This window comes from Elaeis guineensis, chromosome 13 (assembly GCF_000442705.2).
Source record: "Elaeis guineensis isolate ETL-2024a chromosome 13, EG11, whole genome shotgun sequence".
Taxonomy (NCBI): domain Eukaryota; kingdom Viridiplantae; phylum Streptophyta; class Magnoliopsida; order Arecales; family Arecaceae; genus Elaeis; species Elaeis guineensis.
Genome location: NC_026005.2, coordinates 48,076,211 through 48,103,115, shown reverse-complemented (window position 1 = coordinate 48,103,115; position 26,905 = coordinate 48,076,211). Strand labels below are relative to the sequence as shown.

The 26,905-nt window shown below is 51.9% G+C and overlaps 1 pseudogene; it reads right to left on the bottom strand.

Moving 5' to 3' along the window:
• On the bottom strand, positions 1–26,905 carry LOC105056206 (UNC93-like protein 1; annotated as a pseudogene).

The following is a 26,905-nucleotide window of genomic DNA, read 5'->3' as shown; positions in this document are numbered from 1 at the left end:
TTAAAGGCCTATGGTCCTGCAAAGTATCTCGGAATCATCAGCCAGTGCTCCGTGGACCCAATGGCTCAAACTGTGGAACATGGCACCCAAGGGCCCATAACTGAAGTAGAGAACACACGGCCCGACGAATCTTCCCCGAAGTCCTTAAAACCCAAGAGACCCACTTCCCAAAACGCCATCCCAAAGAAGCTGGTTGGCCCGCTCCTCCGACCCAAAACGCCATCCCAAACACCGTGTGGCTCCGATCCTTATCAGCCCCCCTCCTGTGCCCCTGCTCCTCAAGCCGAAGTCCAGAAGTAGCCGATCCCAAAGAAGCTGTACATCTGTGCGCCCCAATAGAAAGGATCCCTTCCCCATTGTTCAGCCTTCGGTCCTCAGTGCGAAGATGACTTCATGCTTCGGCGTAGATGTTGGAATAGGCTATGGCAGTGGCTCGGGTGCCCTTGTTACGGATGACTAGCGTCGAGGGAAGGATGGCAAAGGAAAGGGTGACGCCGGCGGCCCTGAAGCACAAGAAGGCGATGTAGATGCCGTCGTTGACGGAGGCGGCCTCTTTGCGGCAGTAATCGAAGGCGAGGGTGATGAAGCCACCGATGATGCCTCCGAGGTCGGAGGTGGACGAGAAGAGAGGGAGATGTAGGAGCCCTTGCAGTGGGGAGGGGGGAGGAGGTCATGATGGTGCCCTAGCCGGCCCACAGAAGGCCGGCGCCGCTGTCGAGGAGGGCACCGGGGAAGACGACAAAGGGCTTGCAAGAGGAGTGGTTGTAGGAGAAGAAGGAGCCGGCGTAGAGGGCATAAGCGGAGCAGCTAGCGAGAAGGGTGAGACGGGGGCCGAAGAGGTTGTAGAGGCCGCCGTTGAGGATGCCGAAGATGGAGAATGTGGTGTCGAGGGCAGTGTTGGTGTTGTTGGCAGCCTCGTGGTTAATCCGACCACCATCGCCCATGCTGGAGAGGGCGTTTTAGACTCCACGTACTGCTCACATCATTTTGCTTTGTGTTCCCGCCACCTTCTCAGCTACAAGGAAAGTACAATCGAACCCCTCCGAACTAATCTCGCTTGCCTCGGCCTCAACCGTGAGCGACTCTATAACCTTCTTGGTCCCGAATCTCCATAAATCTATTACGATTTGATTTGCATCATTATCTCCTTGGGTGTTTGAAATTTTACCGAAATCTTCCTTCTTATTTGAATTCTATTTTAAAATTTAAATTTTAAAATATAAATAAAAAAATAAAAATAATCTGAAAATAAAAAATTTTTGTATCTTTTTTCTCGCTTGGATCGCAACGCCTTTGATTTATGTTGACTAAGACTCAGGAGGAGCAGGGGCCTTATACTGGGAGTGATTTCGTACGAGCCGAAGACAAAGGGCATACGAGTAACTCAAGTTTGGTCAGACCCTCTTGATTTGTTTACTTCAGTAATTCCGACTCTTGCTTGGCTATGGAACTACTCCTTGGCCTATCCTTACTTTTTCTTGTCAGTTCAACTTGATATGAAAATTTAGTATCTCTTTTAAAATTCAAATGATCATGACATAATAATTGGCTGTAGAGCAGATAAGTAAGAAATAATAAATAAATCTCCCCAGATAAGAGAAGAATGATGATCAAATCTCATCTGATAAGTCAAGGCTAACCGTCTGATTCTCCTTCCTCCTTAAGACGTTTCAGCCTTTGTCTATAAATAAAGGCACACAAGAGACCCCCAAAGTATGAAAAAATCTCTTTTCCAACACGCTCACTTCTTTCCATCTATTTTTTAGAGATCTAATTTGAGTGCTGGAGGATCTCCGCTTGAGCTAACTCTGGTCGGAGATTTTTACTGTAGGTCTTGCCACTATCGTTCAGCTGTCGTTGATCTACAGTCATCGTCAAGCTCCAATCGATCTGACCTCAAGATGGATTTTTGTCACAACAAGTATGTATCTGTCATGTCTTCAACCTAAGATCGCGAGCCGAGATCATGGCAACCACTATATATTCATGAAGAACTCTCTCCATAAATATGCAAGGCATCTTATTATGATATCATAAAATAACAGTAGAATAAAATTTAAATAATTAATATTTAATTTTAATTTAAATAACTAAATCAAATATCTTATAAAACAAAATTTTCATAATTTTTCATCAAATTCAATGAATTCTAATATAAAGAAAGATATGAAATTTTGATTCTAATTTGCTCTCCTATATCAAAATCTCGAGTCAAACTAGTCTTCTGAATCTATAAAAATAGTAAAATATAGAATAACAAGTCAGATGGCCTAATAAATAATATACACTTTAGCTAGATAAATTCAATAATAATAATAAACTGAAAATAAGCATGCAAGGTGCATCATTTCAAAATATATTACATTAATCAAATAAGATTTGTTGGGTATAAAATACCCCTAGCCGAAGTCCTCCACAGAATCAACGGCTCCGCCAGCAAGGCCAACCTCAAAAGAAATCTCCGCCCGGGCTCCCACGGGAGCCGGACTTCATCCTCGACGACCAACAACTTCAGCTACAAGACAGCTCCGCTCGGACGCCTACGGGAGCCGAGCCCCACCGACGACTCCAACGACTGCAGACAGACTTCGTCCGGACTCCTACGGGAGCCGGACTCCGCCGACAACTTCGACCTCAAGAGGATTCCGCCCGGACTCCTACGGGAGCCGGGCTCCGCTCTCAGTATCAACTGCTGGTAAGCTCCATCCGGACTCCTACGGGAGCCGGACTTCACCTTTAACTTTGATTGCAGAGGACTCCGCCCGGACTCCTACGGGAGCCGGGCTCCTCTCTCAGTATCAACTGCTGATAAGCTCATTTCTTATCTCAAAACTCTGCTAAATTCTCCGTTCGAGCACTCCATTCTTGTTGAGGCAGAGAACTGACTTGAGCGTCGGAGGGTCTTGCCGGAGCAACCCCACCTCCGGTTTAGGCTTCCTTTGCAGGTCCCGGTGGTGACCGCGACTTCCCCGACTCCAACTTCTCCGGCGCAAGCAGATTTTTGTACCAACAGGATTGGCGCTAGAGGAAGGGCGGCTGAACCTTCGCTGTACCCTTGTTCTTAAAGGAGGGCTCAATGGATCCGCTTCCGGCCATCTTTTCCGGCACCCGCTCCTCCTCCCCTCATCTGATGCCTTCTCACGAGGTCTTTGCGCAACTGCCTCCGGCTATGGTCACCAATGAGGAGTGGCCGGGTGACCGACCTCTGCCGGGTTCCGTCAATACCGTCTCGGGGGAATCCCAGCGGGAGGCAACCAACGTACCAGCTGCATCCCCCAAGCGACAAAAAATTGAAGAACCCATAACCTTCACTGAAGTGGACACCCAGGGAGTCCAATTCCCTCATAACGATGCGGTCATAGTTTCCTTGAACATAGCAAATTACGACGTCCGTCGCATTCTCGTCGACAACGGGAGTTCGGCCGACATCTTGTTCTACAATGCCTTTTCAAGAATGACCACTCTGGGCGGTCATCTGAGACCGATTTGCTCCCCCTTGATAGGGTTTACCGGTGACGCCGTTCCGACGGAAGGAATGATAGCTCTGACTGTGACCGCGGGTCAGTATCCAAAGCAGTCCAGAGCTCTGGTGAATTTTCTGGTGGTAAAGGCGCCATCTGCCTACAATGCAATCCTTGACCGACCCGGCCTCAATGCCCTCAGAGCTGTTGTTTCAACCTACCATTTGAAATTGAAGTTCCCCACCAACCAGGGGATCGGAGAGGTCCGGGGAGACCAAGCCCTGGCCAGACATTGCTACAACATCGCCTTGCAAAAAAGCGATCAAGCGGACCTCTGTCCGGTCGATGGATTGGATGCTCGCGATGACCTCACTGAAGAGAGGGGCGGTCCAATCGAAGACCTAATACCAATCCCTTTGAATGATGGGAACACGGAGCATGTGGTGTTAATTGGCTCCAACCTGGGGGAGGAGGTGCGGACACGTCTTGTGGATTTCCTCCGAAGGAATGCGGACATTTTCGCATGGGTCCCGGCGGATATGCCGGGGATCGACACAGAAGTCATGGAACATCATCTGGCAGTCGACCCTAAACATCGGCCGACGAAAGAAAAAATCCGGAGTCATGCCCCGGAGAGGCAGAAGGCGATAGCCGAAGAAGTGGATAAGCTTCTCAAGGCCGGATTTATTAAGGAAGTCAATTATCCTGAGTGGATCTCCAATGTTGTTTTGGTCAAGAAAGCAAACGGCAAGTGGAGGATGTGTATCGACTTCAAAAAGCTGAATAAGGCTTGTCCAAAGGACAGCTACCCCCTTCCCAGGATCGACCAACTGGTGGACGCTACCTCAGGCCATGAGCTCCTCACTTTTATGGATGCGTTCTCCGGCTATAACCAGATTAGAATGGCATCGAAAGATGAAGAAAAGACAGCTTTCATCACTAATCGTGGCCTTTACTGCTACAGGATCATGCCGTTCGGCCTCAAGAACGCGGGCGCAACCTATCAATGACTGGTGAACAAAATCTTCAAAGAGCAGATCGGCCGAAACATGGAGGTTTACGTGGACGATATGCTTGTAAAAAGCAGGTCTTCCAGAAATCATGTTGCCGACCTCGAGGAAACCTTTGGCGCTCTTCGAAAGTATAGAATGAAGCTGAACCCGACCAAATGTGCTTTTGGGGTAACCTCGGGAAAGTTCCTGGGCTTCATGGTATCGGGACGCGGGATTGAGGCCAATCCAGAGAAAATTCATGCCATCCAAGAGATGACCGCCCCAAGGTCGATCAAGGAGGTTCAGTGCCTCACGGAAAGGATAGCGGCTCTTAATCGCTTTGTCGCGAGGTCGGCCGAACGATGTTTGCCTTTCTTTCAAACCCTCAAGCAGCCGAAGAACTTCTGTTGGACCTCTGAATGCCAACAGGCGTTCGAAGAATTAAAAAACTACCTTAGCTCACCCCCGCTGCTGGCGAAGCCTGAGCCTGGGGAGGAACTATTTTTGTACCTGGCGGTCTCTCCCACGGCCCTCGCGGCTGTTCTTGTCAAAGAAGAAATGAAAGTCCAGCGACCAGTCTATTACATTAGCCGTGCATTGAGGGACGCCGAGACCAGGTACACTAAATTAGAAAAACTGACCTACGCCTTGTTGGTTGCAGCTCGGAGACTCTGACCTTACTTTCAAGGGCATACCGTAACGCTGCTCACCGATCAACCGATCAAGGCGGTCTTGCACCGAGCTGATACCTCCGGAAGGATGGCAAAATGGGCGATCGAGCTCATGGAATTCGACATCAACTACAGGCCCAGACCAGCAGTAAAGGCCCAAATACTGGCAGATTTCATCGTAGAGTGCACCATCCCAGAGGAGGCCGAACCTGAGCAAAGCAGAGTGGATGACCTGAAGTCTCAACCGAACTCCCCTAACGAAGAAGCCAGTCCCTCTGATTGCTTTTGGACCCTCTATGTGGACGGATCTTCCAACATGGCAGGCACGGGTGCGGGCCTGATCTTGGTCAGCCCGGAGGGAGTCATTACGGAGTACGCTCTGCGTTTCGGGTTTCCCGTAACAAACAATGGAGCGGAATATGAGGCCCTGATTGCGGGATTAAGGATCGCCAAAGAGCTGGGAATAGGTCAACTCCGGGTGCACAGCGATTCCCAACTTGTGGTGGGACAAGTCTGCGGGAGTTATGAAGCACGGGAGGACAGTATGGCCAGGTACCTTGAGAAAGTGAAGGAGCTTACCCTCGCCTTTAGCAACTTCGACATTAGGCAAATTCCAAGGTCGGAGAATACCAGAGCCGACCTTCTCTCCAAGCTGGCCACGTCGGCCCCGGCCGAATTGCCCAAAGGCGTCCTCTTTGAAGTTCTGAAACATCCGAGTACAGAAGAACCACGGCCTGTAATGGAGATCGACCACGAGCCCAGCTGGGTCGACCCACTGATAATCTATCTTAGAGATGGAGTTCTTCTCCGGGATGCGAAGGAGGCTCGGAAGCTCCGAAATCAAGCCTCCCGGTACATCCTTTATGAGGGCAAATTGTACAAAAGATCATACTCCTTGCCCCTCTTAAGGTATCTCCGGCCCTCAGAAGCTGACTACGCTTTATGGGAAGTGCACGAGGGAGCTTGCGGAAACCATTTGGGTGCCAGATCTTTATCCCACAAGCTACTCCACCAAGGGTATTACTGGCCAACGATGCATTATGATTCGATCGAATACGTCAAAAAGTGCGATCGATGCCAGAGATACACCAACGTCCAGAGACAGCCCGCCATTGAGCTCACACCCCTAAGTGCCCCATGGCCTTTTGCACAGTGGGGGATGGACATCCTTGGCCCCTTTCCCATGGCGTCTGGGCAAAGAAAGTTCCTCCTGATAGCGATCGACTACTTCACCAAATGGGTTGAAGCCGAACCACTAGCAAAAATCACAGAAGCAAAAGTACAAGATTTCGTTTGGAAGTCAATTGTGTGCAGGTTCGGTCTACCTAGAACCCTAATCACTGATAACGGACAGCAATTCGTGGGAGCAAGATTCGCCGAATTCTGTGAAGATCTAAACATCTCCCACAACTTCACATCAGTAGCCCACCCTCAGGCGAACGGCGAAGCTGAGGTAACTAACAGAACCCTTTTGCAGGAAATTAAGACAAGGCTTGAAAAAGCAAAAGGAACCTGGGCGGACGAGCTTTATCACGTGCTATGGGCGTATCGAACTATCCAGAGGTTACCTACAGGGGAGACTCCCTTTGCTTTAGCCTTTGGTACGAAAGCCGTCATCCCGATCGAGCTTAAACTCCCATCGGCACGAGTCGTGGCATTCGACGAGCCCCAAAATGCACAAAGTCTCAAAGCCAACCTCGACCTGCTGGAAGAAAGATGGGAGATTGCTCAGGTTCGAATGGCAGCCTACAGACAGAAAGTTGCCCGATATTACAATGCCCATATGTGCCCCCACAGCCCTGTTAGGGACAGGAGGAGAACCTCGCCCTAACTTGAGCAAAGTCGAAGGCCCGGTTCCTTTTAGATCGGATGGGGGGAGAGGCCTTACAACGCCCATATGTGCCCCTACAGCCTTGTTAGGGACAGGAGGAGAACCTCGTCCTAACTTGAGCAAAGTCGAAGGCCCGGTTCCTTTTAGACCGGATGGGGGGAGAGACCTTACAACGCCCATATGTGCCCCCACAGCCCTGTTAGGGACAGGAGGAGAACCTCGCCCTAACTTGAGCAAAGTCGAAGGCCCGGTTCCTTTTAGACCGGATGGAGGGAGAGGCCCTACAACACCCATATGTGCCCCCACAGCCCTGTTAGGGACAGGAGGAGAACCTCGCCCTAACTTGAGCAAAGTCGAAGGCCCGGTTCCTTTTAGACCGGATGGGGGGAGAGGCCTTACGGCGCCCATATGTGCCCCCACAGCCCTGTTAGGGACAGGAGGAGAACCTCACCCTAACTTGAGCAAAGTCGAAGGCCCGGTTCCTTTTAGACCGGATGGGGGGAGAGGCCTTACAACGCCCATATGTGCCCCCACAGCCCTGTTAGGGACAGGAGGAGAACCTCGCCCTAACTTGAGCAAAGTCGAAGGCCCGGTTCCTTTTAGACCGGATGGGAGGAGAGGCCCTACAACGCCCATATGTGCCCCCACAGCCCTGTTAGGGACAGGAGGAGAACCTCGTCCTAACTTGAGCAAAGTCGAAGGCCCGGTTCCTTTTAGACCGGATGGGGGGAGAGGCCTTACGGCGCCCATATGTGCCCCCATAGCCCTGTTAGGGACAGGAGGAGAACGCTCGCCCTAGTCGAAGGCCCGATCCTTTTAGACCGGGTGGGGGAAGGCCCTGCAACGCCCATATGCGCCCCCCAAGAGGAAAACCTTGCCCTAACTTAAGCTACTTCGACCGATGCTAAGCCCAGCCCGGACTCCTACGGAAGCCGGGCTCCAATCGCCAACATCAACTACAGGACAATCCCGCCCGGACTCCTACGAAAGCCGGGCTCCGCTGACAACAGCAACTGCCGATAAGCCTTGTCCGGACTTCTACGAAAGTCGGACTTTGCCTATGACTTTGATTGCAGGAAGACTTCGCCCTGACTCCTACGAGAGCCGGACTACTCCAACTTCAGGAGGGCTTCTCCATTCGGATTTCCAAGGAAGCCGAACTTAGCTCCGACTTTAGCAGAGAAAAAATCCAAGCAAAAAGGAAAGCAAATAGTGCCCGAAGGCAACGAAAGCTCGAATCCCCGAATTCAAGCCCTAGGAGGGACCTCGGGCCCGAAGGGCCCCAAGCGAACCTGCAACCATCAATGGAATGACAATTGGGTATCTTCGAACGGCGTAAAAGCCAAAAGGGAGCTCAGCAAATGACAACCCCGCATGAACAGAAGAGGTTGACGATGACCTTGGGACGACGTGAAAAAGAAAAGAAGAAGAGAAGGAAGAAAGAGGAAAGGAAAATGAAGAAGTTCGACAGACAACTATTTAATGCGAGATGCAGACGAGGTAACAAAATCTCTTTTTCATTTAACAAGAGTATACGTTACAGGACCCGGTGGGTCAGAAAAAAAGAAGAAGAAGATACACGTCATCGCAAGCCTCGCAAACACGGTTCGGGAAGGATGAACCGGAGGCCGCTCCAAGCTGCAAACTCCTCTTCCCATCTCTGTCCTTCTCAGTCGTGTTCTCCAGTGCGTGTAACAGCTCTCGCCCCATCTCGCCTCATTCTGTCTTCGAAGTCCCAACTCTAGCGAGAAAAGGGTGGGATAGATCCCCAGAGGTGGTAAGGGCAACGGCGGCAGTAGCGAAGACCTGTTTCAAGAAGAACTGGAGTCACCTTGGAAGCGGTAGCGATGCCAGAGATGTGCCTCATCTCTGAATGCTCCACGACAGTCGCCACCCAAAATGCTCCGGCAAGGTCGGCATGCGCTACTTCCACCGTCCCCGCAACAAGTTCCACTGCCCCACGACGATGCCGACCGCCTCTGATCCCTCGGCCTCGACGGCATCAAGGATCCTGCCATAGCTTATGACGACAGCTCTGCCCTCTTGATCGGTATCACCCCGCCTTGCTACTCCGAAATTCGCGGGCAGAATAACTTCACCGACAGCCCCCGTTATTAAACTCCTGTTGTTGAAGGAATTCTTCCTTGAGCCCCCTTTAAAACGACGAAGATTCTCACCGGCCGCCGTTCTCCTCCTTACCTTCCTCCAAGCCCTAGACATCCCCTCAAGAACGGCCTCCGGGGTAGAGGACATGGCGTAGGAACCCTCAGAGAAGAATTGGGGGGCTGAAGAAGGCAAGGACTGGTGCGAGGGAAGCAAGGCTCTCAGGCGAAAGAAAGGCGCCAGGATGAAGCCATGAAAGGACTAGGGGGTTTAAATAGCCGACGGATCCTAGCGCAGTTATGGCGGTGGGTATTCCTGGGCCAACTGGTGCGTGCCACGTGTCACGCTTATCCCCTTCATCACTATCGAGGGTTGACCGTTCACAAATTTCCGTGGCATGGCGCTTGGGATCGCGTTCCGATGGGGGTTCCGAAAAGACTCTTCAGGTCACCTTCATCGAAAAGTGAGCTCTGACGTACACACATTAAATGCCAAATATCTAGGGGCGGCGGTATGCAGGATTCGAAGGGGCGACTTCGGCTGTGTCCATCTCTCTGTACTTCCTTCGTTCGAAATTCAAACTCGAAAGTAGGGGGATTGGTGTTGGGTATAAAATACCCCCAGTCGAAATCCTCCACAGAATCAATGGCTCCGCCAGCAAGGCCAACCTCAAAAGAAATCTCCGCCCGGGCTCCCACGGGAGCCGGACTTCATCCTCGATGACCAACAACTTCAGCTACAAGACAGCTCCGCCCGGACGCCTACGGGAGCCGGGCCCCACCGACGACTCCAACGATTGCAGACAGACTTCGTCCGAACTCCTACGGGAGCCGGACTCCGCCGACAACTTCGACCTCAAGAGGATTCCGCCCGGACTCCTACGGGAGTCGAGCTTCGCTCTCAGTATCAACTGCTGGTAAGCTCCGTCCGGACTCCTATGGGAGCCGGACTTCACCTTTAACTTTGATTGCAGAGGACTCCGTCCGGACTCCTACGGGAGCCGGGCTCCTCTCTCAGTATCAACTGCTGATAAGCTCATTTCTTATCTCAAAACTCTGCTAAATTCTCCGTTCGAGCACTCCATTCTTGTTGAGGCAGAGAACTGACTTGAGCGTCGGAGGGTCTTGCCGGAGCAACCCCACCTCCGGTTTAGGCTTCTTTTGCAGGTCCCGGCGGTGACCGCGACTTCTCCGACTCCAGCTTCTCCGGTGCAAGCAGATTTTTGTACCAACAAGATTCATGCAAATTTATTTTCGTTCATAAATCAAATTCTTTCAAAATATTACATTTATCTCAACAGCCATAAACTAAATCGAAGTGCCACTATATAACCCCCAATGACAGAGTATCAAAATACCAGTGTACAACCTTCGGTGGTAGGGTATTGAAATACTAGTGCACAAACTCCACTATCAGGATATCAAAAATGCCAATGCACAATCCCTATTAGCAAGGTATTGAAGTATCAGTGCATAATCTCTACTGATAGGATATCGAAATACCAGCATACAACTTTTATTGGTAGGATAATGAAGTATTAGCATACACTCTTGTTGGTGCAAAAATCAGCTTACGCCGGAGAAGCTGGAGTCGCGGTCGCCGCCGGGACCTGCAAAAGAAGTCTAAACCGGAGGTGAGGTTGCTCCGGCAAGACCCTCCGATGCTCAAGTCAGTTCTCTGCCTCAACAAGAATGGGATGCTCGAACGAAAATTTTAGCAGAGTTTCTAGGTAAAAATGAGAGCTTATAGAATAACGTATCTGGGGGTTCCCCTTTTATAGATGGAGGGGGCAACAAATTGATAGCGACGCCTATAACCGTCTGGTAGTGGGCCGCTCAGAGTCAGGAGAAATTTATTGCAGAGGGTAGTGGAGTGGGATCGTGGCTATCGCCGTGTTTCGCCATGTGGAATCAGTTACGGGGAGTAGAGCGGCGTCCGCTGTCGTGACTCGTCAGGGAGTGGTGGAATCGCACAGGATCCGCCGCAGGGAGTGGAGCAGAATCATGGCCGTTAATACGGCCTGCCAGGGAGTAATGGAGCTGCGTAGGGTCCGCCGCAGGGAGTGGAGCGGTGTTGTCCATTACTGTGGCCTGCCAGGGGGTCTAGATTTGTCGGTCGAAGTTCGGTTGGAGTCGGTAGCGGGGTCCGATACCCGTAGGAGTTTGGGCGAGGTCTTCCCGCAGTCGAAATAGAAGATGGAGTCTGGCTTCCGTAGGAGTCCGGACGAAGTCTACTCGTAGTTGGGGTCGTGGGCAGAGTCCGACTCCCATAGGAGTCCGGACGAAGTCTGTCTGCAGCCGTTGGAGTCGAGGACGGAGCCTGGCTCCCGTAGGAATCCGGGCAGAGTCTTCCTGCAATTAAAATCAGAGGTGAAGTCCGGCCCCCGTAGGAGTCCGGACAAGGCTTACCAACAGTTGAAGTTGAGGACGGAGCTCGACTCCCATAGGAGTCTGGGCGGAGTCTACTTGTGGTTGAAGTCGTGGGCAGAGTCCGGCTCCCGTAGGAGTCCGGACGAAGTCTGTCTGAAGCCGTTGGAGTCGAGGACGGAGCCTGGCTCCCGTAGAAATCTGGGCAGAGTCTTCCTACAATTAAAATCAGAGGTGAAGTCCGGCCCCCGTAGGAGTCCGGACAAGGCTTACCAACAGTTGAAGTTGAAGACGAAGCCCGGCTCCCGTAGGAGTCCGGGCGGAGTCTACTTGCGGTTGAAGTCGTGGGCGGAGTCTGGCTCCCGTAGGAGCCCGGACGAAGTCTGTCTGCAGCCATCGGAGTCGAGGATGCAGCCCGGCTCCCGTAGGAATCCGGACAGAGTCTTCTTGCAATTAAAATCAGAGGTGAAGTCCGGCCCCCGTAGGAGTCCGGACAAGGCTTACCAACAGTTGAAGTTGAGGACGAAGATCGGCTCCCATAGGAGTCTGGGCGGAGTCTACTTGCGGTTGAAGTCGTGGGCGGAGTCCGGCTCTCGTAGGAGTCCGGACGAAGTCTGTCTGCAGCCGTTGGAGTCGAGGACGGAGCCCGGCTCCCGTAGGAATCCGGGCAGAGTCTTCCTGCAATTAAAATCAGAGGTGAAGTTCGACCCCCGTAGGAGTCCGGACAAGGCTTACCAACAGTTGAAGTTGAGGAATGAGTCCGGCTCCCATAGGAGTCCGGACGGAGTCTACTTGCGGTTGAAGTCGTGGGCGGAGTCCGGCTCCCGTAGGAGTTCGGACGAAGTCTGTCTGCAGCCGTTGGAGTCGAGAACGGAGCCCGGCTCCCGTAGGAATTCGGGCAGAGTCTTCCTGCAATTAAAATCAGAGGTGAAGTCCGGCCCCCGTAGGAGTCCGGACAAGACTTACCAACAGTTGAAGTTGAGGACGGAGCCCGGCTCCCGTAGGAGTCCGGACGGAGTCTACTTGCGGTTGAAGTCGTGGGCAGAGTCCGGCTCCCGTAGGAGTCCGGACGAAGTCTGTCTGCAGCCGTTGGAGTCGAGGACGGAGCCCGGCTCCTGTAGAAATCCAGGCAGAGTTTTCCTGCAATTAAAATCAGAGGTGAAGTCCGGCCCCCGTAGGAGTCCGGACAAGGCTTACCAACAGTTGAAGTTGAGGACGGAGCCCGGCTCCCCTAGGAGTCCGGGCGGAGTCTACTTGCGGTTGAAGTCATGGGCGGAGTCCGGCTCCCGTAGGAGTCCGGACGAAGTCTGTCTGCAGTCGTTGGAGTCGAGGATGGAGCCCGGCTCCCGTAGGAATCCGGGCAGAGTCTTCCTGCAATTAAAATCAGAGGTGAAGTCCGGCCCCCGTAGGAGTCCGGACAAGGCTTACCAATAGTTGAAGTTGAGGACGAAGCCTGGCTCCCGTAGGAGTCCGGGCGGAGTCTACTTGCGGTTGAAGTCGTGGGCGGAGTCCGGCTCCCGTAGGAGTCCGGACGAAGTCTGTCTGCAGCCGTTGGAGTCGAGGACGGAGCCCGGCTCTCATAGGAGTTCGGGCGGAGCGATGGGAGTTCACCAACAGCAGTCGAAAGTCGGAAGAGACTTGCCAGGGTCAATCCCGCCAAGAACTTCGGCCAAGGGTATTTTATACCCAACACCAGTCCCCCTACTTCCGAATTTGAATTTCGAATGAAGGAAGTACAGAGAGGTCATCGCAGCCGAAGTTCTCCCCCTGACGCCCGCGTGCAACCATTCTCAGATATGTTGGCATTTAATGCACGCATGCCGGAGCCCTTTTTCTGATTAGGGTGACCCGAAGAGTCTTTTCGGAACTCCCCCCGGGACGTGATCCCAAGCGTCATGCCATAAAAGTTTGCAAACAGTCAACCCCAGGTAGCGACGAATGGGACACGCAGGACACGTGGTGAGCACCGGTTGGCCTAGGGACACTCGCCACCATAATGGCGCTAGGCTCCGTTGCCTATTTAAACCCCACACCCTTCCTCGGGGGGCTTCACTTCGCCAGAGGGACGACATCTTCCTTTCGCCAGAGAGCCTAGCCACTTAGCCACTCCATCGGTGCCCCTTCTGACTCCGAGCGTCCTTTGCGCCAGTTTTTGCCATCTTCGCCAGCTCTCCGCCATTTCCAGTCCCCCGATTCTCTTTAAGGGGTTCCCCCGCCAGGACCTCCGCCCTGGATGCCAATCTCAAGAGGATGCCATGGTCTTGGAAGGGTGCAAGGAGGAGAACAGCAGTCTGCGAGCTCTCCGGTCGTGCCGCTGTGGGTTCCCGTCGCTTTAAAGGGGGCTCGAGGGAGAATCCCTTCAACAACAGAGGTTTAATAACGGAGACAACCGGTGAAGGTGTTCCGCCTGAGAATTTTGGAGTAGCTGATCGGGGCGACACCGGTCAAGGGGGCAGAGTCGTCATCACAAGCTGTGGCGGGATCCTTGATGTCGTCGGAGCTGAGGGACCAGAAGCGGTCGGCGCCGACGGTGGGACAGTAAAACTTGTTGCGGGGATGGTGGAAGTAGCGCCTGCCGACCTTGCCGGAACCCTAGGACGGTGGTTGTCATGGGGCATTCGGTGATGGCGCATATCTCCGACGCCATTACTGTCCCCGGGGTAACCCCGATTCTTCTTGAAACAGGTCGTCATCGCCGCTGCCGTTGCCTTTGCTGCCTCCTGAACTCTATCCCATTCTTTTCCCCTAGGGTTGGGATTCCAGAGATGGAGCGGGAGAAAGCCGAGCATGTTTATCACACGCACCGAAAAATGCGGTTGGACAGAATCGGGAAGAGAAGTTTACAGCCTGAAGTGGCCTCCGGTGTATCTCTTCCAAGTCATGTATCCGAGCCTTGTAATAGTGTATTCTTTTCTGGCCCTCTGGGTTTTATAACGTATATCTTGTTGATTGAAAAATAAGAAGGATACTTTATTACCTCGTTTGTACTTTGCATCGAATTGTTGTCTGCCGAACTTCTTTCCTTTGCCATTATCGTTGTTGTATTTTCTTTTTTCTTTTTCTCTTTTCTTTTTCTTCTCTCTCTCTTTTTTTTTCTTTTTTTTTTTTGACGTCGTCCTTAGGTCACCGATGGTTGCCACGCTGGCTCGCCTTTTAGTTATCCCTTTCCTTCAACCTCAATGGCTCTATAATGCATATGAGAAGGTAATTTTCCACTACCTTTTTTACTCATGTGTTGAATTATCGTTTGTCGAGCTTCTTTTTGGCCTTTGTGTCATTCGGAGGTATCCGGTTACTATCGTATCGACCCATCTTTTTCGTCCGTGACCGCAGAGTCGTTAGGGGCCATTCGGGTTTGGTGCCCCCATCAAGGCTCGAGCTCGGAGGTCTGAGCTTCTGTCACCTTGAGGAAGTTGTCTTACCTTGAGCTTGTGTTGGAAGCTTCCTTGAAAGCTGGGGTTCTTGATAAGAGCCCCAATCCTTGTCGAGACAGGATTCTCTGCATCTTGGACGCTGTTTGTTTTTCATTCGTCGCTGACGTGACCCATCGCCTTCCTTTTTCTTTTTCGCTTGGAATTTTTCCTCCGCTCTTGGTGAGGCTACGGGAGTTCGGCTCCCGTAAGCGAAGTCGGGGCGAAGTTCGGCTCCCATGGGAGTCCGGGCGGAGTCTTCCTACAGTTGGGGCAGGAGGCGGAGTCCGGCCCCCATGGGAGTCCGGATGAGGCTTACCTATAGTTGAGGTTGGGAATGGGGTTCGGCTCTCGTAGGAGTCCGGGCGGAGTCCACCTGCAGTCAAGGTCAAGGAAGAAGTCCGGCTCCCGTAGGAGTCCGGACGGAATTTTATTGCGAGGGGGCCGCTGGGGAAAGTCCCCCCTTTTTCTCTTTTGGTCTTTGAACGATCAGACTTTTAATTAATGTCGGGATGAGGTTCTTCCCCCATTCCTGTCGTAACAGGTTTCAGCTCTGGTTAGGATGAGGTCCTCCTCCTGTCTCTAACGCGGCCGTGGGCGTACATATGGGCGTTGCTGGGTCCTTCCCACCTTCCGACCTAAAGAGAGCCGGGCCTTCGACTTTGCTCGAGTTAGGGCGAGGTTCTCCTTCTGTCCCTAACAGGGCTGTGGGGGCGCGTATGGGCGTTGCAGGGCCTCTCCCCCCATCCGGTCTAAAGGGAACCGGGCCTTCGACTTTGCTCAAGTTAGGGCGAGGTTCTCCTCCTGTCCCTAACAGGGCTGTGGGGGCGCATATGGACGTTGCAGGGCCTCTCCCCCCATCCGATCTAAAGGGAACCGGGCTTTCGACTTTGCTCAAGTTAGGGCGAGGTTCTCCTCCTGTCCCTAACAGGGCTGTGGGGGCGCATATGGGCGTTGCAGGGCCTCTCCTCCCATCCGATCTAAAGGGAATTGGGCCTTCGACTTTGCTCAAGTTAGGATGAGGTTCTCCTCCTGTCCCTAATAGGACTGTGGGGGTGCATATGGGCATTGCAGGGCCTCTCCCCCCATCCGGTCTAAAGGAAACCAGGCCTTCGACTTTGCTCAAGTTAGGGCGAGGTTCTCCTCCTATCCCTAACAGGGCTGTGGGGGCGCATATGGGCATTGCAGGGCCTCTCCCCCCATCCGGTCTAAAGGGAACCGGGCCTTCGACTTTGTCGAGATAAGGTTCCCTTCTCACTTCTGATACAATTTGTTTGGATTGTCCTATAGATGTAGGATAGTGCCAAAGACATGCAGATATACAATTTTTGATTAAAATGAAGTTATTGGTAGTACATCCGTAAGTTTTTCGAGCTCCATGGTTGCGGAAGGTCTGCTCCTTCTTGAGGCCCTCTGGTAATGGCGTCGATGGTCTCAATTGGAGGCCGATCTCCGGGCTGCTCCTCCCTCCTTGGCAGTTCAGGTTGCGGCAGGGCCCTTGGCCAATCTTCTCTACCCTCAGGCCGGCGTCGGATGAACCTGTCGAGTCGACCTCACCGGATGAGCTCCTCGATCTCGTCTCGGAGCTGGATGCATTCCTCCGTGTCGTGGCCGTGGTCGCGGTGGTAGAGACAGAACTTGTTGGGGTTGCGCTTCCCGGGGTGTGTGCGCATCCTCTCTGGCCTAGGGAGCTGCTCCCTGACCTCCATCAGTACCTGGGTCTTCGAGGCATTGAGGGGGGCGTAGTTGCGAAATCTTTTCGGTGGAGAACCCCGTCGAACCCCGTGATCCGGACTTCTCTGCCCACGTACCCGGGGTGGAGTATGGGCACGCTTGTGCCCAGGAGGGGATCGAGAACGCGGTCGAGCTTCTCTCAAACTTTTTTCGACTGCGGGCTTACTCGAGTCTCCCGCCTGCTGCTCTCTCACGGTCTCCTCATCCTTCATTTTGAAGACTTCTTCTGCTCGGACGTACCCTTCAGCCCGAGCCAACAAATCAGCAAAATTCCTGGGGTACTTCTTCTCCAGGGAGAACAAGAGATCATTCTTCTGAAGGCCGCCCTTCAGAGCGGCCATCGCTACCGATTGATCCAAATTCTGGACCTCCAGCACTGTGACATTGAAGCGATTGATGTAGGCCCGAATGGACTCTCCCTCCCTCTGCCTGATATTCATGAGAGACTCCGAGCCCTTCCGAGGGCGCCGACTGCTGACAAAATGGGCCATGAATTGGTGGCTGATATGATCGAAGAAAAAGATGGTACCCGGCTTCAGCGTCGAGTACCAATTTCTCGCCGCTCCCTTCAAGGTGGATGGGAAGGCCCGGCACAAGATGGCGTCGGATGCGCCATGAAGCAGCATCATCGTTCGGAAGGCTTCCAGATGATCGACCGGGTCCGAAGTCCCGTCGTAGCTTTCGAACTGGGGGAGTTTGAAGTTTGACGGGATCGGTTCCTGCATGATCATTTGAGAAAAGGAGGGTCAGTGCAAATATCCTCACCAAAAGCGGGGGGAGCGTGACGGAGTTCCTCGATTCGCCGATTCATTTCCTGGAGCCTCCGGTCTAGGAAATCTTCTCGACTTCGGGTCTCGAGGGTCCTCTGACAGAATGGGGGCAGGGATCTTCCAGGGGTAGAGTCATGATCCAATTGAGGGCTCTCCACCCTCGGATTCATCTTCCCGGGAAAGATGGGGCGGCTGGCCCAAGTGGCCCGCCCCACTGTCAGATTCTGGCGTTCCGGTGACACCCTTTCCAGGCGCACCGATGCTTGCGGCTGCTGCTACTGCATGGCCTGTACGGCCTCAGTGAGGCCCCTGACCTGCTGCGCCAGCAGATAAAATTGCTCCGCACCGATCGCCGTCGCCGGAGGAGGAGGAGGAGGCTGGGAAACTGAAGGTGAGGCCGGAGCCTGAGATCTGGCCGCGGAGGTCATGGATCATCGTGTGGATGCCTTGCGGGGAGGCATCGGGCAAAGACCAAGCAAAGGAGGGAGGAGAGGACGCCGGAAAAGATGCCCAGGGGTGGTCCTGTTGAGCGCCCCTTTAAGAACAAGGGTACTGCGAAGGTTCAGGCCCCTTCCTCTAGTGCCAATCCTGTTGGTGCAAAAATCCGCTTACGTCGGAGAAGCTGGAATCGCGGTCGCCGCCGAGACCTGCAAAAGAAGTCTAAACCGGAGGTGGGGTTGCTCCGGCAAGACCCTCCGACGCTCAAGTCAGTTCTCTACCTCAACAAGAATGGGGTGCTCGAACGAAAATTTTAGCAGAGTTTCTAGGTAAAAACGAGAGCTTATAGAATAACGTATCTGGGGGTTCCCCTTTTATAGACGGAGGGGGCAACAAATTGATAGCGACGCCTGTAACCATCTGGTAGTGGGCCGCTCAGAGTCAGGAGGAATTTATTGCAGAGGGTAGTGGAGTGGGATCGTGGCTATCGCCGTGGCTCGCCACGTGGAATCAGTTACGGAGAGTGAAGCGACGTCCGCTGTCGTGACTCGTCAGGGAGTGATGGAATCGCACAGGATCTGTCGCAGGGAGTGGAGCAGAATCGTGACCGTTAATACGGCCTGCCAGGGAGTAATGGAGCTGCGTAGGGTCCGCCGCAGGGAGTGGAGCGATGTTGTCTGTTACTGTGGCCTGCCAGGGGGTCTAGATTTGTCGGTCGAAGTTCGGTTTGAGTCAGTAGCGGGGTCCGGTACCCGTAGGAGTTTGGGCGAGGTCTTCCCGCAGTCAGAATAGAAGACGGAGTCTGGCTTCCATAGGAGTCCGGACGAAGTCTACTCGCAGTTGGGGTCGTGGGCGGAGTCTGACACCCGTAGGAGTCCGGACGAAGTCTATCTGTAGCCGTTGGAGTCGAGGACGAAATCCGGCTCCCGTAGGAATCCGGGCAAAGTCTTCCTGCAATTAAAATCAGAGGTGAAGTCCGGCCCCCGTAGGAGTCCGGACAAGGCTTACCAATAGTTGAAGGTGAGGATGGAGCCCGACTCCCGTAGGAGTCCGGGCGGAGTCTACTTGCCGTTGAAGTCATGGGCGGAGTCTGGCTCCCGTAGGAGACCGGACAAAGTCTGTCTGCAGCCGTTGGAGTCGAGGATGGAGCCCGGCTCCCATAGGAATCTGGGCAGAGTCTTCCTGCAATTAAAATCAGAGGTGAAGTCCAGCCCCCGTAGGAGTCCGGACAAGGATTACCAACAATTGAAGTTGAGGACGGAGCCCGGCCCCCGTAGGAGTCCGGGCGGAGTCTACTTGCGGTTGAAGTCATGGGCGGAGTCCGGCTCCCGTAGGAGTCCGGACGAAGTCCGTCTGCAGCCGTTGGAGTCGAGGACGGAGCCCGGCTCCCGTAGGAATCCGGGCAGAGTCTTCCTGCAATTAAAATCAGAGGTGAAGTCCAGCCCCCGTAGGAGTCCGGACAAGGCTTACCAACAGTTGAAGTTGAGGACGGAGCCCAGCTCCCGTAGGATTTCGGGCGGAGTCTACTTGCGGTTGAAGTCATGGGCGGAGTCCGGCTCCCGTAGGAGTCCGGACGAAGTCTGTCTGCAGCCGTTGGAGTCGAGGATGGAGCCTGGCTCCCGTAAAAATCCGGATAGAGTCTTCTTGCAATTAAAATCAGAGGTAAAGTCCGGCCCCCGTAGGAATCCGGACAAGGCTTACCAACAGTTGAAGTTGAGGACGGAGCCTGGCTCCCGTAGGAGTCCGGGCGGAGTCTACTTGCGGTTGAAGTCGTGGGCGGAGTCCGGCTCCCGTAGGAGTCCGAACGAAGTCTGTCTGCAGCCATTGGAGTCGAGGATGGAGCCCAGCTCCCGTACGAATCCGGGCAAAGTCTTCCTGCAATTAAAATCAGAGGTGAAGTCCGACCCCCGTAGCAGTCCGGACAAGGCTTACCAACAGTTGAAGTTGAGGACGGAGCCAGGCTCCCGTAGGAGTCCGGGCGGAGTCTACTTGCGGTTGAAGTCGTGGGCAGAGTCTGGCTTTCGTAGGAGTCCGGACGAAGTCTGTCTGCAGCTGTTGGAGTCGAGGACGGAGCCCGGCTCCCATAGGAATCCGGGTAGAGTCTTCCTGCAATTAAAATCAGAGGTGAAGTCCGACCCCCGTAGGAGTCCGGACAAGGCTTACCAACAGTTGAAGTTGAGGACGGAGCCCGACTTCCGTAGTAGTCCGGACGGAGTCTACTTGCGGTTGAAGTCATGGGCGGAGTCCGGCTCCCGTAGGAGTCCAGACAAAGTCTGTCTGCAGCCGTTGGAGTCGAGGACGGAGCCCGGCTCCCATAGAAATCCGGGCAGAGTCTTCCTGCAATTAAAATCAGAGGTGAAGTCCGGCCCCCGTAGGAGTCCAGACAAGGCATACCAACAGTTGAAGTTGAGGATGGAGCCCGGCTCCCGTAGGAGTCCGGGTGGAGTCTACTTGCGGTTGAAGTTGTGGGCGGAGTCCGGCTCCCGTAGGAGCCCGGACGAAGTCTGTCTGCAGCCGTTGGAGTCGAGGATGGAGCCCAGCTCCCGTAGAAATCCGGACAGAGTCTTTCTGCAATTAAAATCAGAGGTGAAGTCCGGCCCCCGTAGGAGTCCGGACGTGGCTTACCAACAGTTGAAGTTGAGGATGGAGCCTGGCTCCCGTAGGAGTCCGGATGGAGTCTACTTGCGGTTGAAGTCGTGGGCGGAGTCCGGCTCCCGTAGGAGTCCGGACGAAGTCCATCTGCAGCCGTTGGAGTCGAGGACGGAGCCTGGCTCCCATAGGAATCCGGACATAGTCTTCTTGCAATTAAAATCAGAGGTGAAGTTCGGCCCCCGTAGGAGTCCGGACAAGGCTTACCAACAGTTGAAGTTGAGGACGGAGCCCGGCTCCCATAGGAGTCCGGGCGGAGTCTACTTGTGGTTGAAGTCGTGGGCGGAGTCCGGCTCCCGTAGGAGTCTGGAGGAAGTCTGTCTACAGCCGTTGGAGTCGAGGACGGAGCCCGGCTCCCGTAGGAATCCGGGCGGAGTCTTCCTGCAATTAAAATCAGAGGTGAAGTCCGATCTCTGTAGGAGTCCGGACAAGGCTTACCAACAGTTGAAGTTGAGGATGGAGCCCGGCTCCCGTAGGAGTCCGGGCGGAGTCTACTTGCGGTTGAAGTCGTAGGCGGAGTCCGGCTCGCATAGAAGTCCGGACGAAGTCTGTCTGCAGCCGTTGGAGTCACGGACGGAGCCCGGCTTCCATAGGAATCCGGGCAGAGTCTTCCTGCAATTAAAATCAGAGGTGAAGTCCGACCCCCAGAGGAGTCCGGACAAGGCTTACCAACAGTTGAAGTTGAGGACAGAGCCCGGCTCCCGTAGGAGTCCGGGCGGAGTCTACTTGCGGTTGAAGTCATGGGCGGAGTCCGGCTCCCGTAGGAGTCCGGAAGAAGTCTGTTTGCAGCCGTTGGAGTCGAGGACGGAGCCCGGCTCCCGTAGAAATCCGGGCAGAGTCTTCCTGCAATTAAAATCAGAGGTGAAGTCCGGCCCCCGTAGGAGTCCGGACAAGGCTTACCAATAGTTGAAGTTGAGGACGGAGCCCGGCTCCCGTAAGAGTCCGGGCGGAGTCTACTTGCGGTTGAAGTCGTGGGCGGAGTCCGGCTCCTGTAAGAGTCCGGACGAAATCTGTCTGCAGCCGTTGGAGTCGAGGACGGAGCCCGGCTCCCGTAGGAATCCGGACAGAGTCTTCCTGCTATTAAAATCAGAGGTGAAGTCCGGCCCCATTAGGAGTCTGGACAAGACTTATGAACAGTTGAAGTTGAGGACGGAGTCTGGCTCCCATAGGAGTCCGGGCGGAGTCTACTTGCTGTTGAAGTCGTGGGCGGAGTCCGGCTCCCGTAGGAGTCCGGACGAAGTCTGTCTGCAGCCGTTGGAGTCGAGGACGGAGCCCGGCTCCCGTAGGAATCCGGGCAGAGTCTTCCTACAATTAAAATCAGAGGTGAAGTCCAGCCCCCGTAGGAGTCCGGAGAAGGCTTACCAACAGTTGAAGTTGAGGACGGAGCCCGGCTCCCTTAGGAATCCGGGCGGAGTCTACTTGCGGTTGAAGTCGTGGGTGGAGTCCGGCTCCCGTAGGAGTCCGGACGAAGTCTGTCTGCAGCCGTTGGAGTCGAGGACGGAGCCCGGCTCCCGTAGGAATCCGGACAGAGTCTTCTTGCAATTAAAATCAGAGGTGAAGTCCGACCCCCGTAGGAGTCCGGAGAAGGCTTACCAACAGTTGAAGTTGTGGACGGAGCCCCGCTCCCGTTGGAGTCCGGGTGGAGTCTACTTGCGGTTGAAGTCGTGGGCGGAGTCCGGCTCCTGTAGGAGTTCGGACGAAGTCTATCTGCAGCCGTTGGAGTCGAGGACGGAGCCTGGCTCCCGTAGGAATCCGGACAGAGTCTTCTTGCAATTAAAATCAGAGGTGAAGTCCGGCCCCCGTAGCAGTCCGGACAAGGCTTATCAACAGTTGAAGTTGAGGACGGAGCCCGGCTCCCGTAGGAGTCCGAGCGGAGTCTACTTGCGGTTGAAGTCGTGGGTGGAGTCCGGCTCCCGTAGGAGTCCGGACGAAGTCTGTCTGCAGCCGTTGGAGTCGAGGACGGAGCCCGGCTCCCGTAGGAATCCGGGCAGAGTCTTCCTGCAATTAAAATCAGAGGTGAAGTCCGACCCCCATAGGAGTCCGGACAAGGCTTACCAACAGTTGAAGTTGAGGACGGAGCCCGGCTCCCGTAGGAGTCCGGGCGGAGTCTACTTGCGGTTGAAGTCGTGGGCGGAGTCCGGCTCCCGTAGGAGTCCGGACGAAGTCTGTCTGCAGCCGTTGGAGTTGAGGACGGAGCCCGGCTCCCAAAGGAATCCGGGCAGAATCTTCCTGCAATTAAAATCAGAGGTGAAGTTCGACCCCCGTAGGAGTCCGGACAAGGCTTACCAACAGTTGAAGTTGAGGACGGAGCCCGGCTCCCGTAGGAGTCCGGGCGGAGTCTACTTGCGGTTGAAGTCGTGGGCGCAGTCCGGCTTCCGTAGGAGTCCGGACGAAGTCTGTCTGCAGCCGTTGGAGTCGAGGACGGAGCCCGGCTCCCGTAGGAATCCGGGCAGAGTCTTCCTGCAATTAAAATCAGAGGTGAAGTCCAGCCTCTGTAGGAGTCCGGACAAGGCTTACCAACAGTTGAAGTTGAGGACGGAGCCCGGCTCTCGTAGGAGTCCGGGCGGAGTCTACTTGCGGTTGAAGTCGTGGGCGGAGTCCGGCTCCCGTAGGAGTCCGGACGAAGTCTGTCTGCAGCCGTTGGAGTCGAGGACGGAGCCCGACTCCCGTAGGAATCCGGACAGAGTCTTCCTGCAATTAAAATCAGAGGTGAAGTCCGGCCCCTGTAGGAGTCCGGACAAGGCTTACCAACAGTTGAAGTTGAGGACGGAGCCCGGCTCCCGTAGGAGTCCGGGCGGAGTCTATTTGCGGTTGAAGTCGTGGGCGGAGTCCGGCTCCTGTAGGAGTCCGGACGAAGTCTGTCTGCAGCCGTTGGAGTCGAGGATGGAGCCCGGCTCCCGTAGGAGTCCAGGCGGAGCGATGGGAGTTCACCAACAGAGTCGAAAGTCGGAAGAGACTTGCGAGGGTCAATCCCGCCAAGAACTTCGGCCGAGAGTATTTTATACCCAACAACTCCTATTGGTAGGATATCGAAGTACCGACGTACAACCTCTATTGATAGGGTATCAATACTTAGTCCGGCTATGGGTCAAAATTCATCTCAAATCAAAACTCTGTTTTATATTTCAATTCAAAAAATTTATAAACCATATGACATCGAAATCAATCGAACGATCCATATCAAATTCCATACGTTCAATGATAAATCATTTAACATTTTAGAATAGAGCATATTCGGCAATTCAAAATATCATACATCAGATTCATAAATCATATATATTTTAATATAAAGAATATTTAATAATTTATCAATAAATTTGGAAAAAATGAAGCATTACTTATTTCACACGTATTCTAACAAATCCACATTATTCTATAATCTTTTTACAAAATTTTCAATTCATAGATCATACCGTAATATAAACATCTTCTTATTGAGATATCTATACTCCTATATAAAATTTAGTCCAATAATCAGAAACAATAAGGATAATTAGAAAAGATATGATTCACAGATAGTCACATCTAACAATCTGGGTTAGTTGGTCATCTAACATCATCTGATCAAAGATCATATTAAGATATAGATAGTTTAATAGAGATCGAGGATGATCAAATTAATAATATTTAACAAGAGTCAAAAATGGAGACCAATACGGTGCTCGATAATCAGATGTCAATTAGATCAAGTAATTTCATTTAATTAAGATCAAATTAAAATATAATTGGCTCCATAGATCAAATAGGTCAAATCTAATAGTATCCTGATTCGGCCAAGATAAATATTGGTACGCTGCTCAATGACCACGGATAAGGAGTTTCTTAATTAAGGTCTTAAAAGAAGGCTCTTTACTTGATCAATCTTAGAGAAATAATTTTATAAAAAAAAAAATAATTTTAGAGAGAAATTTATAGATTGAGAAATTAGAGAGAGAGAGAGAGATTTTCTAAAGAAAAAAATGGAGATTCAAGCTCAAAGAAGAAAGGGAGGAAACTCTCGTTTTTTTTTTTTCTTTTTTTCTTCCTTCTTCTTCTCTTTAATGGAATAGAAGAATCTTCTCGTTCCCCTTGTTTCTTAGAACAAGGAGGCTACCACCGACGGCGGTGGTGGTTGTGGATGCAGGCCGTGGTGACACGGTCGGGGGACCACTGACAAGTGGTCCATGGCAATGACTCCCACCGGAAAACTAAGGAAGACAGGTGGAAAACTCAAGAAAAAATAAGAGAAATAGGACTCCGTTTATCAAAGAGAAATCCGGCAATTGTTGGGCAGAATTGAGGCTCTAATAATTGGAGAATCTAGGGAAAAGATTAATCTAAAACTCTTAGGTTCTTCCCTAACTTTTTTGATGATGTTTAGGCTGAAATTCTATGGGCGTACTGATGGCTTTCGTAAGGAAAAAGTCCAATGGATCGGTGGCGAACTTCGTGAACTCTGGCTTGGGATTGGAAGAGGGTGGAGGAACTCTTAAATTGAGTGGAAAGTAGATGCCAAAATCGTTTTCGGATTTGAATTCCATTGGTGAAATTGTAAGGGAGACACTTCGAAAACAATGGGAATTCTTCTTCCCATCGTATTCTTTCTTCTTCTTTTTTTATTTTTTATTTTTTTCCTACCACTTTAAGATGTGTACAGCTGTTTTGATTTGGGTTGGGATATTATAGTATCAGTCATACCAGTCTATAATAGTGTATATTAGTAGTTTTTCTTTGTGTGAAGCTATTGGTTTTGGTACATGACGTCGGTTGTGGTACCACACCATTCCAATGAGAAAAAAAAAAAAGAAGGTTATAGGGGTTTTTAAAATCTTGATCCTGGCACTATCTGTTCCAATGATCAAGCAAAATTCTTCTATACAAAAATTGGTGTTTTATAACACTGAGAATAATCTATGTCTTCGTATTGGCAGCGGATGAGTTAGCAAATAAACATAATTTCAGATTGATCGCCGTGGCAGCCATGCCAAATCAATCACGTCCATTAAGGTAGATAGGTTCAATTAAGTGATATGGGTCTTATGCCTGAGCAGTATGGAGTCAATAATTTCTAGTGGAAGCAAATTCCAGGATAAATTGAGCAATACAACAATCATGTCAAAAGATAATAAACCAAATTGAATTGATTGGATCGAAGATAATTAGTTTACAAATAAAAAATCGAAGTACACTTGTTGTTGTACAAGATTCCAGAATAGGTTTGACTTTTAACTAGGGATGATGATTTGAAGATTTTGAAAAAAAAAATGGTAAATGAAAATCGGAAAGGAACTAAAAAGTCCTTTTGAAACCCCTTCATAAAAAAATACTAATAAATGAACATGAAACACTATATTGGAATAGGACAGAGTAAGCAAAATAAGAGCGTCTTGTGCGGGATGAAGCATATATTTCAAGCGAGCTTTGTAGCCAATTTTCTTTCCAATAGAATGGCAATGATGCTCCCACTTAGAAACTAAAGTGACCCAACCCAAATAGGTACAAGGCAAATATGATAAAACTATGACGAGAAACAAGGTAAGTATAATAAAACAATATGAAGAAATTATGAAGAGATACAAGAATACAAAATCTGAATGAAATTATGAAGAAGGAAGAGAACAAAATGTTAGCCAGTTTACTAGAGAATATGGGAGTAACTGGATAAACAATTGCAACTCACCATCCCAATCCTTTATTTATAGAGTTTTGGGGCTCATTGATCTAGCCAATAAGGCTTCTGTGGCATTACCAATGCTCCATTAGATGGGATCGGTAACAGTTAGTTGGGTTGGCAATAGGAAAAAGTAGAACAGTGATAAATATAACCAAACTACCCTTGATGGCTTGCAATACATGCTCAAGCAACATGAAAGAAAGGAACAGAACTCAGAGTCACATCTTCAACTGGCGCATAATGTAGCCCAACATAAACTAGGCTTCATAACCATTGCTTATAACAGATCCCGACGACGCTTATAACCATTGCTTATTTTTATTGCGGCTCCTGACGACCTTTACAACCATCGCTTTTATATATATATATATATATATACTAAAATGGAACAACCATATTGAAGCATCTCTATTCGACATATGGCTAAAAAAATTTACATGACGCATGGCTAAAAATATATTTTCTTTACGCAGAGAAGTATTGCCTATGAAATGCGGATGTCTTGGGTTCAGGGCTAGGGTTCTTCCCCAAAGCCCGATCCCAACCTCTAGGATCTCCGTTCGTCGCTGAGGACAACGGCCTTCCCATCTAGAGGAGAAAGGATGAATTCATTAGCTGCGGTGCTTTTGGCCAGGTGTCTATAGGTATGAACCTCGATTCTGGGGAGCATCCGCCTCTTCGCCGCCGTCTCCAACCCCGTATGCCCGCCTACCACCACCACCACCGTCCAAGTCATATGGGTTTTCTTTTTGCGGATATTTTTTGGGAGAGGGGATGATGGAAGGGGAGACAGTAGAGGGGTCGATGCCTCCTCTTCCTTTAGCCAT